Source organism: Schistocerca piceifrons, chromosome 2, assembly GCF_021461385.2.
Source record: "Schistocerca piceifrons isolate TAMUIC-IGC-003096 chromosome 2, iqSchPice1.1, whole genome shotgun sequence".
Taxonomy (NCBI): domain Eukaryota; kingdom Metazoa; phylum Arthropoda; class Insecta; order Orthoptera; family Acrididae; genus Schistocerca; species Schistocerca piceifrons.
The window spans coordinates 744,121,585-744,135,084 of record NC_060139.1 but is presented as its reverse complement, the minus strand read 5'-3'; the positions used below and the strand labels follow the sequence as shown (position 1 = coordinate 744,135,084).

Here is a 13,500-nt window from a genome sequence, read left to right as displayed (position 1 = left end):
AGACAAAAATGTCTATACTTTTACTACATTATAAAAATTAAACCACGTTATAGCCCAAACGTCTCCTCTGGAGACTACATTATTTGTACACATGCAAAACCTACGTGTGATGCGAGAGCTGCGCGTGGTATTCGTTTGTCCCAATCAGTGTTCTGCCTTTCGTTACCTGTGCTTCAATGCTATGGGCACCGAAGTAGCATCTTTGCTAGCTGCGATAAAAAGTAGTGTGTTTGTGACAGTGTGTGCTGGAACAGGTCGGCGGGACTTTGTTTGTGTGTGGATGCATGTGATTGCGATTGAAGGTACGGAGCTATCCTATTTTGTGATTGGGGTAGATATGTTGTATGGTGGTGATAAACAGCCATTACGCAAAGTTGCTGTTAGTTTCAGCTGTGGAAAGTGGTTTTCTGTCGATTTTTCATTAGCTGATGCATTAAACACATAATCGAGAATGTGCTGAATACTGATCATTTTTGCTAAGAACCTCAGATCAGCACATTTTTTCTTGAAACTAACTTGAACGGTATGTCCAGTTTACATGTTCTGGCGTTGAGCTTTAGCGATTATTGCAGTTTTTGCACTGACTGTTGGGGGGTTTATATTTCAACCGGAAACATTAGCAAATTTTCTACGAAATTAATGACACTAATGCATTGCGATTGGAGAAATATTAACTCATTGTAACAATTCTTATTGTGCATTAACCAACATTTGAGTTTCAAAGGCAAACTTGGAAGTAGAGTGGTAAAGCTTCCAATGTCGACGAGTGATATAAAATTTCGTTTCATGGACTGTTTTATTAAAATATAACAATGCAGATAGAGGATCCAATGAACAAATTCCCAAGATTGGTAGTGCGAGTTAGGAGCTGTTGTAGTTAATGTCAGTCCATTTTATATGGGGGAGCAATAATTTGTTTAAACTTGCATATTGTTTCAGATAAGAGTTCTGTGTGGTTTTGTTTTTTTCGCTTATATTGCAATTGATTACTGGGGGAATAATGTAGCCTATTTTACTTATCAATTGTGGTAATGGTACACTTAAGGTACCAATGACTTTTGACCTAACAATTTGGAGGTGCTTATTTCTTTGTTGAATTGGGAGTTATTTCAGTATAATACTAAATCACCTTGCATTTGTTTAGAGATTTCTGTATTTGTGCCAGTTTGTGGGGGTGGAGAAAGTTCTGCAAAACGTTGAAACAGAGCTCATTGTGACACGTGTTAACCTCTCCAGTGTAACTAGCAAAGCAGAGTGTCATATTTGATCTATAACAATGTGATTTGTTGTTTACTTTGGGCATAACAGCTCGGAGGCCAATGCATTGCCTAGTTAGCAAATTCAGAAATCACCAAATGATGAAAGCAGTATTCTGATATTTTCTGTCTTTCAAGGATCTGTTTTTTCTTGCTTGCACAGCATGCGGAGTAATTCTAAGTTCATTAGCTGTCATTTCCTTATTAAAAAGTAATCTTCAGGCTTAGCAGGAATATATGAAAGTTTAAGACCAAGTTTTGTAAAGATGGTTGTCTGAATGATGTAGGGTGCAATTCATTTGGCTACAGTTGGGTAATGACGCAAATGCTGTTGCGGGGAAAATGAGAAGTATCTTGAGGAACTGGATGTTTCTCAATACATGACATGGAAAATGTACTAAGCAGAGAAGTTTCCTGTTACCATGTTAATTGTTTTTAGGACACAAGTGAGTGTAATTATCACTGTTCAACGGTACTAAGAAATTGACAAAGATTGCCTTTTGTGAAGTACTAGTCATGCAGAAAGTGTCATGTGGATTCTAATGGCAAGAGTTGCATTGTGACATCCCCACCTTCACCCCAATCTTTACATTTTTCTGATTTGACATGATACATGTACAGGAAGTGCCCCAGAATGCATGTTTGCTATTTATTATAATTTTTTTGAATTAACCTTCCAGACTGGTTTTTCATTATTTCATTAATGTAGCCATTGGGCTGCGTTACATATCAGTTGGATTTGTTGTTTTTGTTGTCTTCCATGAAAAATTTTGTTTGATGTAATTTCTCACACTATTTTATTGTGTGCAAGTCATTTCATCTCTACATAAACATCAATTTAGACCTACTTACTGTCTTCAAACATTGGCCTCCGTTGAAAATTTTTACAGGATGTGAGTGAAATAAGAAGGGCATAAAAAGAGGTGTTTGTGGCAACAGGAAATGTACTAATATTGTACATCAATCTTAATTTGAGGCAGAAATTTCTACGAATGTAAGTTTAGAGCACAGCATTGTATGAAAGTGAATCATGGACTGTGAGAAAAGTGGAAAAGAAGAGAATCGTTTGACAAGAAATGATTGTCCACAGAATCTCAAGAACAGGAGCATGTGAAGAACATTGATAAGAAGGGACAACATGATAGGACAAGTTGTGAGGCACCAAGGAACAACCTCCACCGTACTCAAGGAGTGTAGAAGGTGAAACTGTAGGGGAAAACTGAGATTGTAATGTATCCAACAAATAATTGAGGATCAGACAATGTAAACTGCAGGTAGGAAAGTCAACAGTGTAGGAGAAGATAGATAGCTACTTTCCATAAAGGTAACACGAGATAGCTACTTTCCATAAAGGTAACACACTAAGTTGCAGACATACGTAATTAAGAAACTTACACATAAGCTTTTGGCCTCAGCCTCCTGGCCCAAGCTGCTGGAGTTTGTGGTCTCTCTGTGTGTGTGTGTGTGTGTGTGTGTGTGTGTGTGTGTGTGTGTGTTTCTTTTTGTTTGTTTGTTTTTGCCTGTCTGCAACTTACCATGTTATCTTAATGGTAAGTAGCAATCTATATTTTTCTACATTGTAAATAATTGAGGATTTTGGGTGAAAGTATCACCCTTAAGATGTTACATTACATTTTTCTGTTGCATATTTTGAAAACTTACATTCTGTTTTTGTCTGAACTGTTTATTGTCCATTTTCCACTTACATACAAGGTTACTGTCCAGACAATTGCCTTCAGAAAATACTTCAAAACACTTTATATTCAGCATTGAAATTCTCTGTTTGAGAAACACTTTCCTTGCTGTTGTAAATCTCCGTTTTATATCCCCTCTGCTTTATCCTTCGTCAATAATTTGGTGCCTGTGTGGCACATCAGCTGTTTTTAGCATCTTATTTACTAGTATAATTCTCTTAGCGAGCTTCATTCCATTACCTTCCTTTTATCATAGTGTTTGTCTTATGTTTTCAAGACACTGTCAGTTTCATTCAGCTGCTCTTCAGAGTCATATGTCTTGTCTGAGAGAATTGTAATAGAATTGGGAAACCTCAAAGTAGCTATTGGGCTCTCGGTACTTAATTCCCTTTCCCAGTTTCTCCTTGGTTACCATAGCAGCTTGCTCAGTGTACAGATGGTGTAACATCAGGAATAGGCTACAACCCTGTCTCACTCACATCTCAGCTACTGCTTCCAGTTCTTATCCTTCTACTCTTAGAACTGCTCCTGGTTTCTATAAATGTTGTTGATAGCCTTTCACATCCTATTTCATCCCTGCTACCTTCAAAGTTTCAAAGAGTGTAATGAAGTTAACATTGTCAAGCTTTCTCTAAATCTACGCATTCTGTAAACATAGTTTTTTTTTTCTTGGGTCAATCTTCTAAGGTAAGTCGTGGGGTCAATACTGTCTGTGTTATTTACTAAATGGTTCAGTTGCCACAAACCTTATTTTGCAATCACATTGGAGGCTTTGCTAACTCACAACCAAATTGTCACAGAATAACCAAACCTACATATAGTGCTACACTACAGGTCAGTCTGCTGGCACAACAGTTTCATCATGTACTGGGGGCAGATTCCACATTATTCTGTGTTGTTCAGCTGGTGCTGTGTCTGTTGTCAAATTTCGAACTAAGATCTCTGAGACCAATAGGCCTGCATTACCTGATCAACAAAAGAGGAAGTCAAATTAAACCCCTTACAGCTGTCAATTTTCAACCTTATTTTATTTGGCAGCCAGTTTCAGCATTTTACTGTGCCAAATAAAATAAGGTTGAAAATTGACGGCTGAAAGGTGGTTAATTTGACTTACTCTACAAACAGCCGAGTCACGCAACCAATCTCTAAAACGATTGGCATACAGACTGGTCAACAAAAACTCATAAAGTGATATGAGGTAGGATAGTCATTTTTTTCTCTGGGCAGAAAGTTCTCCCCCCTACAAATTTTCTCTCTCTCTCTCTCTCTCTCTCTCTCTCTCTCTCTCTCTCTCTCTCTCTGTCTCTCTCTCTCTCTCTCTCTGTCTGTCTGTGTGTGTGTGTGTGTGTGTGTGTGTGAGAGAGAGAGAGAGAGGAGGGGGGGAGGGCATGGTAACTCATGAGAACAGATACTGGTAGTGAAAAAAGTTGTAACTGAGGTGTCACAGGGTTTTACAAATCTTGTCAAGTAGCACCTGAAAATGGTCACGTGTCTTTTGTTGCGAAGGTGGGAGAGTATAACAGTTGTTTTACTTTTCTCTATTGTGATAGGTTAAAGTGAGATAGCGTTACTGTTTTTGCCTTGAAAGCTTTATAAATGTAATATTTTATTGTTAAAATAGTTTCTTTGTTATTTCTAATTCTTTGATATGGTGTCCTCCTTGTTATTTTCTAAGTTGTTTAATGCAGGTCACTGTTGACTTCTTTTTCCAGAAACACAGGAATGTTTATTTTGTTGGCCTGCTCTTAGTCTTAGGTGTCCAAATTTTAGCCTGTGCTTTGCTGTCACTTCTGATATTTTATTATGTTTTGGTAGATTTCATTATTTCTACCCACATTTCAAATCTTATAGTTCATTAAGCATTCATGTACGTACTAGTATTCTTGGCATACTACTGTGGTATAGTGTTTTATTTTGTAACTCTGTAGATGCATTTCTTATTGTTGATATTTGTAGTTAAATCATATGGTCCTTCCATTTTATTAATTCTTACATATATTGCAATTTATCTTGTCATTCTACTGTATGGCCTCTGTAAGATACTTAAATTTTGTAACTAGTTCTATTTTACCAATTTGTTTTTCCATGCATTTTGGTATATATTTTTTTAATACCTGCCACAGATTAATTGTTTCAGCTGCAATTGTGTTATTGGTTGTTCTTTCCAGAAGAATTATTTTAGTAAATGGTTGTCATATTTTCTGATGCAACTTTGGCAGTGGGTTTTGAGAAAGGGTGGTTTAGACCTACCGATACTGGATGCAATTAAAAAATAAATAAATATGAAGTGTCATATGAATTATTCAAATCGGAGGCATAAATTCAAAAAGTTTGTTCAGTACATGGTCTAATAGCTATATGACTGAACAAAATATTCTCAAGGTTCTAGCAGTGTCAAGTGGTGGTACATTCATGAGCTAACTGAAAGTTACCAATTGCTAATGGCCCGGGAGCACTTGACTGAAAGCTCGTTTTTTAAACCAAGCAAATACCTGAGGTAACGACCAAGGATCAGTTGACCAAAATCTTGTAAATGTATAAATGTTTGACACTGCTGGAAGCATTGTGTTTGTATTACTGTGATATCATGCATTCATCTCTTCTTAAGGACTGATGTATCGGGTTTGGAAACTACACAGGGCACATCAATTATTTTATTGCATTTGCTACTGCAGTGTTTAATTCCAGTTGTTAGCATCATTGTTACCATTACTCTGCTGAATATACACTAACTGATCAAAAGTACTTGGAGAAATGCGTGGTAAACACTGTGCTATCTTACGATATTTTATTCACAACCAGTTTTGATCATTGATCATCTTCACAGTGGAAAAATATTGTGACGTCACATGTAATACATGCTATTTAAACAGAAAAGATGCCATAGCTGACTTACAAACAGCAGAGAAATATACTTCATGCCATAATGCCGGCTTAAGCAGACTGTTTGTTGAGCATTGCTGGGGGGGGGGGGGGGGGGGTGTAAAAAGAAAGAAAAAAAAAGCCAACTATGATACCAACAGAAGGGATCACTCTTGAGCTCTAAACAGCTGTCCAGCTAGCACAGGGAATGTGCTTAGGGACGGAGTTGAGGAGGTGGTACAGTGGTTAAGCAGCTCCTTATACATTTATGTAGTCAGTGCTAAGTGATGACGATTGCACTGGGCAGTGCATAAGTGAAAATGGATGATTTGGAGTGATGAATCACACTTTTGTGTTTATGCAGCAGTTTGATGGAAGGGTTTATGTTTGGCGGATGCCTGCAGAACATTATCTGCCATCATTTGTAATGCCAACAGTGAAGTATGGAGGAAGTGGTGTTAAGGTATGAGACTTGCTTTCATGGTTAGTATGTGACCCCCTCATTGCACTTAAGAAAACACTAAATGCAGAAGGACATGAACACATTTTACAGCATTGTGTATTGCATAGAGTAGAGTAACAGTTTCGACCTGATGATTGTGCCAGCATGACAGTGTACCCAATCATAAAGCAGCATCTGTGAAGTAATCGTTTGTTGACAGTAACATTCCTAAAATGGAGTAGCCAGATCAGAGTCCCAACATGAGCCCATTGAAACACCTTTGGAAAGAGTTAGAATGTGGATTTGCTCTGGATGCCAACATCCAGCATCACTATCTGCTCTGGTTTCAGCTCTTAAGGAAGAATGAGCTGCCATTCCTCCACAGACTTTGACATCTAGTTGGAAGAGTGGAAGAGTCACCAATAGAATTCAAGCCATCACAAAGGTGATAAAGGTGATGGGTGGACACACTTCATATTAATGTTCACTATTAGGTATCTAGATATTTTTCATCATATATTGTAGACCTCCTTTAGAATTCTCTGTGCATTATGTGTTTTACTATTCACATAAATGTTACTCCTGATGTTAGCTAACCATCTTTTATTGGTTGGCTGCCTCTACCACTTGACAGTGGCCGAGGAACTCTGCTGAAAGCTCATAAATGTATAACCATATGATGTGGCTCAAAACCCAAAAAGATTTTATTCAATTCACAAGAACGTTTTTGTAATACACTATAAATAACAAGTTATTGCGACACATTTTTATTCTGTCAAAGAAAAACTTGCTCAAACTAATATTACATGTTGCATTGCATGTTTTGAAACCCCAGTATACAGAGATTGTCATAAAATGGACAACGTGTATGCATTCTTTCCAATACACTTTTCACTTTTAGCTCTTTGTGCTATCTGCACACAGTTATCAGAATAGTTAAGGTGACTTCTTTCCTGAGTTGATACACAAGTTACTCGGGGCAAGACCTGGAGAAGCACAGTTTGTGGATATTTGTTTTGTGGTGCAAAAAACTTAACTATAGGAAACTGGACGAGGGTAGAAGTTTTCTTTTGCTTAAGTTATTTTTCTCCTGATGCAGCATGAAACCGTTAGTGATGATCACATGAAATGATTGAAAGAATAGTTTCCCACATCATTTGAATTGTAAAGTAGTAAGCTAGCATGTAATCCTATTTATTCATTTGTATGTCATTGTTGTCAAAATTTGTGTGCTCAGAGTTTTGCTTTGGGCTGATGGTGGGTCAATAGACATTAACAACTGTGCAACACAGAGGGGCAAAATACAAAGTGCGCTTGTGAACTGTAGATAGTTCAGACTCAGGGGAAATAGGTAATACTACACTGCCAGAGACCTTTTGTGTATAATCTATGCAGTTCCCACCAAAAGACATCAAATGCAATGGAAGCTATGAATTTGAATTGTCAAAACAATTTTTTCAAATGATGTCAACTTAACTGTTAATGCTGGAGTCATAGGGATCTGTCAGAAATTTAAGATATTGGGTATCATATTTGACCCACTGAATCAAACATATCACACATCTGTCAAACTGCAAACAAGTTGGGTGAGACTATCTTGTAACTATCACTCCCCATAACAGTCTCAGTATAGTCCAGGGTATTATCTTCCACCATACCCTTCTTTTACAGACCGATGATGGTTTACATGCCAGTTTGGAGCAACAGGGTGTTCATTTTGCCTGTCATGTCCAGTGGAGATCAAAGGACAACACAGTTGATACAGGGACCCTCATCTTTGAAGGTGACTCATTGCCTGAACAGGTCATGGAGATGGCCTATCAATGCAATGTGAAACCCTGTGTTCTGCCTGCTTTGCAATGCTTCAAATGCATGAGATCTGGGCATGTCACCCCATTGTAACGCCAACTCTGTCTATAGAGATTCTGGAAATCAGTTGCACACAAACACTCCTTGCTCCCCATCCCCCACACTCTTGTGTGATTTGTGGCAAGCACCATTCCCCCTGTTCACCAGCCTGCACCATCCTACAAAGAGAAGAGAAAATCTAGGAATAAGACTCTTGACCCCACCCCATGTACCAGGAGGTGTAGAAGAAATGTGATCATTTTCTACCTGTACATATGACGATTACGTTTGCTATAGCCATGACGATGTTGACCTCTCTGGTGACATTATCCTCCCCCTTTGTGCTTCTACATCAGACCCTTGGGGCCATTCTGCTACATTCATTGCCCAGGTGATGGGGGCTCTCCTCGTACTGTTTCCTGCACACCCACTTTGGGGGCGTTGGCTACCAACCCACCAGGGCATCAATCCCCAACCCCAAGCTGGGGAAGGAACACCATCCTGTGGCATTTCTCATGAAGAAGAGATTCTTAGGGATACAGTCCTCCCAGGATACTACTGACCTGCAACCGGATACTAGCAGGTGGCTGAAGGAGGCACAGGTTGCTTGTTATTCCTCCTCTGTCACTGAAACAAGGGCAGACAAGACCTCTCAAACAGCAAACTCATCTAAGGAGAATAGAGACAAAAAGAAGACATCCAGTGTAGAGTTTCTGGTGGTCTCCTTTCTATCGGACCCCACATATTCCAACTCTATACTCGTGACAGAATTCCTGCTGGTCCCAGTGACACCGGAGCCCCATACAACCTGCTTCAAAACCGATGTGTATTGATGCCATAACCTTGCAACTGGTGGCAGCAGGCAACCTTGAGACATGACCTGCTTCCTTGGTATCTTCACACTCCCTCAGGATACCGATAGTGTGAGCCTCCAATGGAACTGTAGCAGTTTTTCCTGTCATGTGTTCCCCTGCTTTCTGCATTGCCCTCCAGCAGACACTCATTTTGAGTGACTTCAACACCCACAACCCTTTGTGAGTGGAGCTATAAGAACTGCCCACAGTAAAGCCATTGAAACTTTGCTCACAGAGCTCAATCTTCGTCTCCTGAATACCAGAGCCTCCACACACTTCATTGTGGCATGTGAATCTTATTTGGCCATTGATCTTTCCAGCTGCAGCCCTCATCTTCTCCCCTTCATCCATTGCAGTGTACATGATGGCCAGTGTGACAGTGGTCATTTTCCAATTATCCTTTCTGTCCCTCAGCATCACTCACCTGGGTGTCCACCCAGATGGCTCTCAACAATGCTGACTGGGATGCCTTTGCCTCTGCCGTCATCTTTAGCAACCTGTTGTGGAGATGTGCTGATGCAGCTTTCCAGAGCACAGCCACAGCCAGTCTAATGGCAGCGGACTTAGTGATCCCCTTTTCCTTGGGATTCACCCATCAGAAGACAGTGTCTTGGCAGGCCTCTGAAATCGATGTGGCCATTAGAGAGATTGCAGCCGGGTTCTCCAATACCATACATGACATCCATAGATGGAAACTCCAGGTAGGAATGTAAACATGCAGGAAAAGATAGATTGACTGTAAAGAAGACATGTTAAGCCGCTGACAGGCACAATTAAGACACACATACATAGAGCTTTCGACAGCAGCCCTCATCAGCAATACACAACCAGAGTTAAACAGTAAAAGGTAAAACTCAGTAGCTTACTAAAGGGAAAATCTACTAACAAAAGCATTATTTCGTGTCCATATGTGTGGCTAAAATAGTGTAGCACACGGCTTCTAATTTATAGTCAAACAGGAATTTCCCAAGAGGATCACAACCAGTGTCAAAATCTGAGACATCAATATGGAACATAGACAAACAGCAAATGAATGTATAATATGAGAGTAATCCCAAAAGTAAGGTCTCCTTTTTTAAGTACATAGTCCTGTTTATTTCTACAATGGTTTGCATCAGTTTACAGCTTGAACATTTAGCTCTTTTTGACATATATCTGTCGATGCATTTTTGTAGACACTGTGGCAGTTTTTGTATGTCCATGTCATACCAGCTCGCCGCCATGCTGTTCAGAAAGTTATGAACCTCTTCTTTCGCCTCGTCGTCGGAGCTGAATCGCTTTCTGGTCAGATGTTCTTTTAACCTAGGGAGCAGGTGATAGTCACTGGACGCCAAGTCAGGACTATAGGGAGGGCGGGTGGGTGAGTGGGTGGGTGATTATGTTCCACTGAAACTGTTGCAGGAGAGAAACGGTTTGTCAAGCGATGTGTGGGCGAGCATTGTCATGGAGAATGTGTATGCCCTTGCTCAACATTCCTCTTCTCTGGTTCTGCATTGCCCGTTTGAGTTTTTTCTGAGTCTCACAGTGTCTGTCAGCATTAATTGTGGTTCCAGTGATTCAACTCAGACGAGGAGGTGAAAGAAGAGTTTCATATCTTTCTGAACAGCATGACTGCGAGCTGGTATGACATGGGCATACAATAACTGCCACAGCATCTACAAAAATGCATTGACAGAAATGGTGATTATGTCAAAAAATAGCAAAATGTTCAAGCTGTAAACTGATGTAAACCATTGTAGAAATAAACAGGTCTATGTGCTTATAAAAAAATAGGAGACCTTACTTTGGGATTACCCTCATAGTTACTCAGATATCAAGGGAGAAGCAGTGTCATCTCGTTTAGGCAATTGATCATTGTATAGAATGGCACAGTGTGTTTGACCAACAGATGGATAATTTAAGTAGTGGATTTTGGAAAGTGACTAAAATTTAAAAAAAAAATACATGTTATAAATTTTCAGCCATTGCAACTCATTAACATTCTTCAGTAACTAATAAACAATGTTGTGCAATGATGATGGGAAACGTCATCACAGCAGAGACAAAGTTTTATCTCAACTCCAATAAGCCATACAGCCGTGACAAAGAAATTCTGTTATACTATTTAACATAAAATCTCATATTTTACAGTAGGGATGAGAAGGGGTAATGTAACTTTTAAATATGAACCGTATATAGTGATGTCAAAATAAAATGTGACAGTACAATTATCAAACAGTGGAAAGTCCGGGTTGTAATAGTCTTTTCATTGTGTCTGTAACTCATTGTATCACCTTCACCTTTTTCCCTCAGTTTTATTACTGTTCACCCTTTATAATAGTATCAGAGAGTAACACGCAACTGCAAAATTACCAAAAAATGCATAAAATGTAATACACGTGCATAAGACCAGCCTGCGAGAATACTGGGAACTATATGTTGCTACTACTGGACTGCATACCCCTCCATCGCAGGTTTGGGCAATGTTTCAATGCATCTGTGGACACCAGTTCCCCACAGGAGTACCTGGTGTTGCAACAAATGATGTTGTCGCTGAATGGTTTGCTCTGCAACTGAGAATCATCAGTCAGCATTTCATGTCCTCAAATGGCAGGTGAAGTGAATTAAATTGCCTTTCAGTGCATGTTAGCTGGAGCCATATAATGCTCCGTTCAATAGTGGGACTTCTCAGTGCTCTAGCACTTTGCGTTGATGCAGCTCCAGGACCAGACCTCATCCAAAGTCAGATGCTCAAACACTTGTTGGTGGATTGCCAACACCACGTCCTTGTCATTTTCAACAATCTCTGAAGTGAGGGTGAGTCCCATCTCAGTAATGAGAAAGCACAATTGTCTCAATACTGAAATTGAAATTGGGTAAACACCTCCTTGAAATGGACTACTATTACCCCGTTATTCTCACTAATGTTATCTGCAAGTTGCCCGAACGTATGGTGAAGTAGCAGCTATATTAGTACCGTGAGTCTTGGGGGCTTTTGACTCCATCCCAGGCCAGTTTTCATGAAGGCTGTTGTACTGCTGAAAATTTGGTCTGCCTGGAGTCTACTAAACGGTCAGCTTTTGCCTGACGTCAAGACCTTATCGCTGTCTCCTTTGACTTGCACGGGCTTTGGACACTGCTTGGTGTCATCACACTGTTGTTACTCTACATGTATGCATTGTCCGGGGTCCTCTACCGATTTATGTTCGGAACTTCTTGTCACACTATATGTTCTACTTTTAAGTTGGTGCTTCACACAGTAACACAGTTTCTGGTTGCTGTCTTGGTCTAGCTGCAGCTGAGGGGTCTACAGTATCACCCTCCCTACATACTGATGATTTTTGCACACATTTCCATCATCGTCAGACTGTCTATCCACCATTCTACCTCGATGACCAGTTCCGCAATGTGATGGAGTCTTATTGCGACTGGTCTTTGATGTCCTGTCAACGTGGCTTTCCGATCTTCGCCAACTTAAGTGACATACTGGTCACACATTAATACTCTTTGTAGCTTCAGTAACAACTGCTGGGGTGCAGACTGCTCTACACTTTTGCAGCTTTACGAAGCTTTGTTCCTGTGCCATTGTGATTATGGGAGTCTGGCATATGGTTCAGCATTGAGGATGCTGGACCCAATACCCATTGTGGGGTCCGACTTGCGACAGGTGCCTTTTGGACTAGCCCTGTAAACAGCTTACTTTGCAGAGCCTGGGTATCAACAACTGCTGCTCAACTATACAATACACATTCACTGCTCCCTTGAGCATCCAAACTACCATGTCCTTTATTCTTTTAGGGAGATCTATTCCCCATGGTGGCAGCCCAGGACCAGAGTCAAGGTTACAGTCCACATATGGTGTCTCTGCTTTGAACTCCAGCTTTCCCCACTGTCACTTTTGTCAGGGAGCAATTACATATGCCTACATGGTATGTACCTCATCCTTGGATCTGTCTCTACCTATCCTTTGCGCTGAATGATTCTGTGGACCCCATGATTTTTTGCTACCTGTTCCTGGTTGCCCTTGAAGCAGTTCTTGGTGCAGAAGTTACATACACTCTATGGTCAATGGACAAACTGGTTTTGCCCATACAATTTCGAGGTACAGTGAAGTATGCTCCTTGCCGAATGGATGCAGTGTATTCACTGCTGAATTGGTGGGCATCGCTTGAGCCCACAGTCACATTCGTTCTTGCATGGTGAGACGTTCTTAATCGATGGTGATTCCCTGAATATTCTTCAGGCTCTCAACTAGTGCTACCCCTACACCCACTGGTTGTGACTATCCATGATCTCTCCTTACTGACCTCCATCAAGCTAGATGGTTGGTCATCTTTGTCTGGACTCCATGTCATGTAGGGGTTCGAGTGGATGAAAATGTTGATCAACTGGCTGGGTTGGCTACCAGGATGCAGACTTTGGCAATGGGGTTACCGGAACTGGACATTCTGTCAGCTCTACACTGCCAATTGTTGGTGGGTTGGAACATGGATTGGTGTGCTCCTGTTTCTTCGAACAAATTGCAAGCAATAAAGGAGTCCACAACATGTAGCAGTCATTAATTT

General features: G+C 40.4%; 1 protein-coding gene across 5 annotated transcripts in view; it reads left to right on the top strand.

Annotated features, from left to right (window-relative positions):
- The first annotated feature begins 208 nt into the window (after nucleotides 1-208).
- LOC124777434 (enhancer of mRNA-decapping protein 4) overlaps nucleotides 209-13,500 on the top strand; it is a 162,380-nt gene continuing 149,088 nt past the window's right edge. For 2 of the 5 annotated variants that reach the window (XM_047252839.1, XM_047252834.1), the window contains exon 1: nucleotides 209-302. The gene's annotated coding sequence lies outside the window, so the exon portion shown is untranslated. Of the gene's footprint in view, nucleotides 303-2,437; nucleotides 2,457-6,636; nucleotides 6,700-9,585; nucleotides 9,658-13,500 lie in introns of those variants that run through there. The other 3 variants (XM_047252835.1, XM_047252837.1, XM_047252836.1) reach the window with 3 other exon arrangements.